We start from the raw sequence: 8,237 nt of genomic DNA, 5'->3' as shown, positions 1-8,237 counted from the left end.
GGAAAGGCTATGGTTCAAATAATGAAATTTAAACAATAAAACATAGTTTCCTTAAAACGATCAGAAATGTGGTTATCGAAGCCTTTTGTAGATGCGAGATGTTGACGTCACAATATCGTGCTTTTCGAGACCTCGATAATAATGGTTTGTTCATCTTTCAACTGTCACGTATTTTTTTCGTGTTTCAATATACGTGTGTGTTTTTATCTGGTGTTACTAAGAAAGTAATAGTATTGTTACGTTGTGAATTTAGTTTTTTCTTATTAGTTCAATTTTATGAGTGTAGCTGGTCGACTAAGAAAACGTGGTAAAACGTTTAGAAATGAACTGCAACGAGTATGTAGAAATAATGTTATTTGTAACTCGGAGAAGCTAGAGGCTTCTTATTCAAGGTACGTGCGTTATTTATTTATTTATTTATTTATTTATTTATTTATTTATTTATTTATTTATTTATTTATTTATTTATTTATTTATTCATTCATTCATTCATTCATTCATTCATTCATTCATTCATTCATTCATTTATTTATTTATTTATTTATTTATTTATTTATTTATTTATTTATTTATTATCATCCTGGTCATCAACATCATCATAAGTAGCAGCATTTTATCGTGGCTTTCAATCTGTATCAATCAGAAGTTGCTACTACAAACCATTAGTTTTATTTTAAACAAGAAACATGTATAGCCTAATGTTTTATGATTTTTGAGACTTATGAAATATATAATATGGAAATAAAATCGAATACCCCCGGAATAAGGGTCTAAGTACATAGGGAAATAGTGTACCATGTACACTTTTTCCGGGGAAGTATTAAATTAATGTATTGTTATATTAATTGAAAAGTGTGATTCATCTTGTTTGCATCTTCTATTAATTTTGCTGGGATATTTTATAAAGTGACTGTCAAATGTTTATATCAATTGCCTTCGTATCTTCACTAGCATATTAGTCTTTCATTTCATCATTGGTATGTAATAACTTTGAGTGCATCATGATCGTTTTCTTTGTTTGATCACCCTTTTTCGCTGTACCGTATATGATCTTCACATTACATCCATCACCGAACATACACTGATATTGATAAAATATTGTAAATAATTAAAGAACCATTGTATTGTTGAGTCATCTGTTTTAACAGAAGCGCACAAAAAGTATAGAGTGAAACATCCCGATGTATCGTGGGTAAAACAAATGAGGGAATTTTCAAGTGCTCCAAGGCAAAATTGGAATTCATTTATGAATAAATAACATTTTCATTAAATAACTTTTTTCACCGAACGTAGATATATTTTTCAATTAAAATTTGGAGTTCGAATTGCAATATAAATTATACTTAAGGCTATGTTATATTGCTTTCAGTGCTAGTATTTAGTTTTGACTAGATTATTTGTTTTTCTTTCTTAAATGTGTTTCTTACGTTTAACTTCTAAATCGTCAAAATAAGTTCCTTGACTTATGTCAGCGGAGGACAGTAATACAGTATCTCCTTCTTTGTCGTCATCATGGTTTTACAGGTTTTACCTCTCTACTAAAGTGTCCATTAGATGTTAGTGTCAGCAGTGATTTCTCGTTTCGCATATTCGAGAAGTTTGCATCTGTGTTCCAAATGACGTGGTAATAATAAATTATACATTTTCGTTTCTATAATTTATCGCTTGCACTTGACATGTAGTTCATGGTGCCGGGGTTTGATGGAAGGATGTTAATTTTGAATGGTGAACTGCGGAGAACAGATATGGCACGATCTTAGTTATAAGATAAGACTTGAACCTATTTATAATTCAATTAGATTAATTACGACGACAGTAATAGTAACAATGAAACAGTTAAATCTCTATATGATCAGCCCCATTTTGCTTGTATCGTGTCATATTCGAATACTCAAATCTGACTCATCTTACTGTGGTTACTTGCTGTGAACATTATCTTTGTGGATCCCATGAGATCATCTTTATCTATACTGTGTTACTGCACCACTGGTGAATGTAATTATGTATTCTGGCGATATGATGATAATTAGAACTTCACTGGGCTGGAATAATCTAGGTTTGGTTTCTTACTAATTAGTTGTTTATTATGAAAATATTAAGTCTTATAATGCGGGTATAATTACCGCTTTATCTAATCGAATTGGGGATGTTTGTTTATTAATAGCAGTTGCTTGGATATTGAATTTTGGTAGATGAAATTATATTTATTGTTTGGAGTTATTAAAAGGAAGAATTGAAATAGAAATTATTTCTTTTTTTGTAGTTTTAGCAGCAATAACTAAGAAAGCTCAAATTCCATTTTCTTCTTGACTTCCTGCTGCTATTGCAGCTCCTACTCCAGTATCTGCTTTGGTTCATTCATCAACTTTACTTACTGGGAGAGTTTTTTTATTAATTCGTTTTAGAGTTGTCTTTAGTGATTGATTAAATATTTTTATTTTACTTATTTCTGGTTTAACAATGTTCATAGCTGGTTTAGGGACTAATTTTGAGTATGATTTAAAAAGATTATTGCCTTATCAACTTTAAGACAATTGAGTTTAATAATAAGTATTTTGTCTATAGGTTTTCTGTCCTGGCATTTTTCTATTTGTTGACTCATGCATTATTTAAAGCGTTATTATTTATGTGTGCTGGTATAGTAATTCATGTTATAAGGGATTCTCAAGATATTCGTTTTATGGGTAACATCTTTTCAAATACCTTTAACGTCAACTTATTCATTTCCTTTGTTTTATTATACAGGGTGGACCGCTCGAATGTACCTAATTTCAATTGTATGTGACTGGTAAACGGTTGAAGATAGAAACCTACAGTAACGTTTATATGAAAGGAAAACTGAACAAGTTTCGATATGCACATCACCATATCTCTACGTGAGCTCCAGCTGTCACTGTGACGATATCGAAGCGATGAACGATTTCTTGCAAAGCACGTTGGAGCATGTCTTCTGGAATGCTCTCAATAGCCTCTGTGATGCGCTCCCGAAGATCACGAAGATCTCTGACTGGGCTGGCGTACACTTTATCTTTGACGTAGCCCCAGAGAAAGAAATCGTATTGACGAATTCCACTCCTTTGGGTTTGTCATCCGGCTCCAGATGTTGCATTAACTGCACTTTGTGTGCGTACAGTTTGAGACGTTTGTGGACAATTCGTTGCAATGTTGATTTTGATACCTGAAGTTCCCGCGAAGCTCTTATTAATGACTTCCGCGGACTTTGCTCATACGCGGCTTGAACATTTGCAACCATTTCGTCGGATGTTCAACGACCACCACCATGCTTCTTCAACACCGATCCTGTAGCTAAAATTGTATCGTGCCACTTCTTAATGCTTTTAGCAGTTGAAGCATCATGGTTAAACACTCGCCGATACTCCCTTTGAACTCTAATAATTGATTTAAACTCCGCATACCGCAACACAGTTTGCGCTTTCATCTGCGGTGTCGCTATTTTGACAATCGATACAATCTACGAAAAGAAACTGTGTCTGCGCACCATCTACCGATAGGATTCGAAACTTGTTTTTTTTTCTTTCATATAAAGGTTACCGTAAGGGTCTATTTTCAACCGTTCACCAGTCACATACAATTGAAATTAGGTACATTCAAGCGGTCCACCCTGTACTTTGAGTGGTGATTTTAATGTATTTACTATGTTTAATATAGGTGAATATAGATTTAATATAATTAAGGGAATACTAGGTTTATTAATTATGGCTATTCGGTACTGAATAGAAAACGATGATCTTCCGAGAAATGTTCTTACAGTCATACTTGGATCCACCAGATTTGTACTCGGTTCTTAAATGTGGTTGCCACTTTAAATGAATACCGAAGATCGAAAACTGGTTCATTGACAAGAATTTATTTCCTAAGTAGCTGAGCTGCGTGTGAAATTAAACGAAAATAAATCGCGATGTTGCAAAATCATTCGCGTCTTATACATACTGTGGTGTTTCTAGAGTTAAAAGACTGCAGTAAAAATCCCATCATCAAAACTAAAATAGAAGTTGTTGTCTGTATTTTATTAAAACGTGGCTACTGAGCCATTCAGTCTCCGAACACATTAGTTTTCTCTCATACAAATAAATACCATTAAACCATCAACTTGTCTCGATTCAAATTCATTCTGAGAAGTACTTTGATTCTCTGTTGTCTTTGTTCGTATAGAGTAACGACAAGAAGGGGAATGGCGTAAAGATTCCCTTCCATAGCTGCGCATTAATTAAAATGAAACAGTTGAGACTTTTGTTCTTTAAGCATCAGCACAGCAAGACCAATGGGTTTATTTAGCATCGTTTTGAAGTGCCGCATTGATTGTAACTAGCTTAATGTCGATTTATACTTTCATTTCATTATATATTTGTTAATTTATTTATCGTAAATATTATGGCTATTCGTATGTCCTCAGTTTTATTACAATTTTGAAGAAGAGCTGGGCACTCAAATAGCAAATCGTCTTGGCCTGAGGTCAGCTTTCGCTTAATATGATAGACTTAAGGCAAGGGGCCCGCAGCCAGATTGTTAGCAAAAAAGGTAGGTTTCACTTATGAGTAAGATTTTCTGTTTCTGAATAATGTATTAAGATTGCATTTATCCGGCGTTTCGGGTCATAAATTCTAAGATCTCGAAGGGTCGCCTACCCTGTTTCATATGCTTAACTATGCAAACCGTTAGCACTCTGTGATTATTTCGTTCTGAAGGCACAAAGAGGATTTCATTTTTTTAATTTAATGGACTTCTGTTTTGAGTTTCTAGAAACTAATAATTATTTTTATTTAAATAATAAAATAAATTATAAAATAAACGTTTTGAAATGTAAGATTCAGATCGTTGTATGTGTTTTTGAATGTACCTGCAGTATTATTCACTAAATTTACGAAAATGTTTTATGGTATGTACGAGTATTATCCGATTTTTCGATTAACCGTTCAGCCCACTCTCTTCTTCACCACGGATAATAGAGGTTCTACTGTATGTATGTATGTATGTATGTATGTATGTATGTATGTATGTATGTATGTATGTATGTATGTATCTCTCTCATCTTCATTATTTGTTTTCCAGAGTTCGACCTTCTGATACTGTTCTCCAACCAGGAGATCAGCCGTGAAAGAAATGTGCTTACTATTGCGTCATCTATTGGAACGAAGTAGATAGATAATATTACCGTTATAACGTCAGTTTAAAAACCATGCGCTCTCCTGCGTATGTTATTTCCTGTATGGAGAGATTAAAAGACCAGGAGATTATAACTGTGATCTAATTTTGTTACTAGGGTAGTATCAATATGTCTGTATCAATGTTATGGTTTGTGCTGTGAGAGCTAGCCAATAGAGATAAGAGATACCCACGTGTGTGACCTTATGACATCAACATTCATTCACAGCATTACCTCGCTTCGTCTCATTCCCCAAAGACTTTCTCGTGGTTGGAGTACAGTATTATAATCTCTGTAGGGTCTATGAATCTGTTTAGATCTAATCCAAATGCAAATCAAAATCTACATAACTTATAGCGGATTTGTTGTAGGCCTATGTTTCGTAAACGCTGAAGAGTTTGCAGGGATACTACGTTCCATTTTCTGCTTTGTTTCGTGCTTTATCCGCGAGAAGCCTCTGCGGTCTTACGAAACTTTGTCCTGAAGATGCATATCCAGTCTCAATGGAAATGTTAGCTCTCAAAGAGACATCTATCCTCGTAGTATGGAATTATTGACGCAAGTAACATCTAGCAAGTGATTTTCGTGAATCATGGTTCTTTTACCTGTTGTAAATATGTGACAGAGGACGTTTGCCATTATTTACCTTGCCAAAATTGTATGCGAAGGATTTTATAGCCCTTAAAAGTTCATCGTCTTTAGTGGTTTTTAAACTCGCGAACGTCGCATGGTAGATAATAAATCACCATAAATTACACTACACACCCACTAATAATGGAATTCCTTGATAATGTGGTAAGCATAAATCATGTACACAGATCTTAAGAACAATATAGGAAACGCAGCATGCAAGAGAAGTCATCTCAACTTCACTGCCCTGAGTCAAACCCTGGTCCCTTAGATTTGGTTTGTATTGAGATATGTGTGTACTTTTTAGTCCTTTTTCAAACATTTATCAGAAAAAAAAAACATTTTCTGATGCTCGTTTCTTAGCGCTTTTGCCTTTAACCCAAGTACTGAACCACCTTCGAACTATTGTAGTATTGCTTCTAATTTAGTTTCCTCTTACTCTCCTGGAATTTCTGCTTTAAAGATTGAAGACAAAATATAATTCGACTGTTGGAGTTCGATTCACGAATCTGTGTCGTTTCGCCGAGCCATTTGGTTAAGTATTTGAATAAACATATTGTGAGAAATGTTTTTCCACATTTAAATAAAAGAATCCGCTATGCTACATCAAATGTAGTTCACTTGATTATTTTTGCAACTGTTCTGGACTGTTTATTTTAAATCCACGCAAGCCAGCTAGAATTATGGTCGTACTATAAATTCAGTTCGCATTACGATTCCTTTTCCTTATACTTAACTTCAGTTTCGAGTTATATTTACATGACATTCTGAGCTTTTAAAATTGAGGGACCCAGTGGAAAAGGGGCCTATGCCAACATTCCTGTTGATTTTTAGTTTCTTCGATAATCCGAAGGTCCTTCCACCTAGGACTTCTTTTATGAACTTACAGTCTTGTGGCATGTGTCTGCCGGACATGGTAAGCATTTATGAATATCTCTACTTCACTTGAAGAGAGAAAATCTCTGTGTAATAAATGCTTCTCCTACAAAATTTAGTTTGTGGCATGGGTCCCATTTTCCATTGAGCCCCTCAGTTCTTCAACTAACGTGTTTTGTAGACTGACTGTGTGTTTATTCTTGCAGGTTCTTTATGTCGGTATTTTTGTATCAGTACCTTCAGTTTAGCCAGATGCTAAATTATAGAAGAGTGTTATAATCCTTACCTTCATCACTGTTATCATTATAGCCACAATCTTCATCTACAGTAATCTCACGAGACGTTTTTATTTTATCGATAAATCTCAGAGTGAAACACGAACAGATTTATCTGGAGAAAATCAGAACTCGAGTGGGATTTAATGGACTATTACACGATTAGAAGAAAGTATATAAATATTAAAAGAAATAAAGTACTCTGATACAATAAAATATTAATTGACTTACGAAAATACTAAACCATCTTGAAAATGTATTACTGTACCATCTCATCGTTACAAATACACTAATGTTTGTGGAAATTGCAACACCAAGAAGGATACATGCGACTGAAATGAAATTGATACCACAGGTTAGGTACATGACAATACACAAATGATTAGAATTACAGAACTGTACCTGATCTGTGACCGTGAAGCATGATGTGAAGCCTGCAATCAGAGCCTCTAAGCTTCGTGGCATGGAATCAAGGAGGGTCTGGATATATTCCTGGGGAATCTCCCTCCACGCAGTTTGTATGCCAGTCCACAAAGCGTCAAGAGTGGGTGCTGGAGGACCATGACGAACAAGTTGCCGACTAACCATATCCCAATACACTACGTAAATGTAAACTTGAATATCACCGTCTCACAGTATCAGAACTGAATTACAACTTAGGGTCATATCACAAATCTGCATTATAACATTTTTGACAAGTTGAACTTACGAACAACTCTCGCCAGCGTGACGAAAGGAATAAACACAAGTTTATGAGGTTAGGTACAGCTTAAAGGAGTAAAATTTTGTAAATATTCAACATTTTTTTCTTCATTACTGTATCTTGTACACTAATGGAAATTGGTATATGTAAAACACTGTCCTTCTGCTTTACGATAAAAATATTTTTACGATTTAAAAAAATTGTTTTTATTTTTTTAAATTCAAAATTTACTGTGCAGTGATGAAGCGTTTCCCTCATAACTCAAGAACTATCCAACATTCTGTGATGAAATTTTTTGTGTGTATTTATGCATGCCATATCTATAATATGATGCAAAATCACTTCTCTACCTTTGATAGATTGTCTGATAAAAAGTAAATTCCTTTTAAAAATGGTCAAATATCAGTATATTCTTCTGACACAAAATAAAAAAATATTATTTATTAAGGAATGTAGTTGAAAGAGAATGATATTGTAAATAAGAGTTTCAGCAATAAAATAAAGAAAGAGAACATGAACAAGTTAAAAAGTTTGAGTCATGAGGGAAACGTTTCATCACTGCACAGTGAACTGTCGCCGTTTTGAATTT

General features: G+C 34.1%; 1 pseudogene; it reads left to right on the top strand.

The window, feature by feature from the left end:
* The first annotated feature begins 2,016 nt into the window (after positions 1 to 2,016).
* LOC138713457 (NADH-ubiquinone oxidoreductase chain 5-like) lies at positions 2,017 to 2,785 on the top strand (annotated as a pseudogene).
* The last annotated feature ends 5,452 nt before the right edge of the window (positions 2,786 to 8,237 follow it).

Source organism: Periplaneta americana, chromosome 1 (genome assembly GCF_040183065.1).
Source record: "Periplaneta americana isolate PAMFEO1 chromosome 1, P.americana_PAMFEO1_priV1, whole genome shotgun sequence".
Lineage (NCBI taxonomy): Eukaryota > Metazoa > Arthropoda > Insecta > Blattodea > Blattidae > Periplaneta > Periplaneta americana.
Note: the sequence above shows the minus strand (reverse complement) of the source record. Positions and strands in the feature narration are given on the sequence as shown.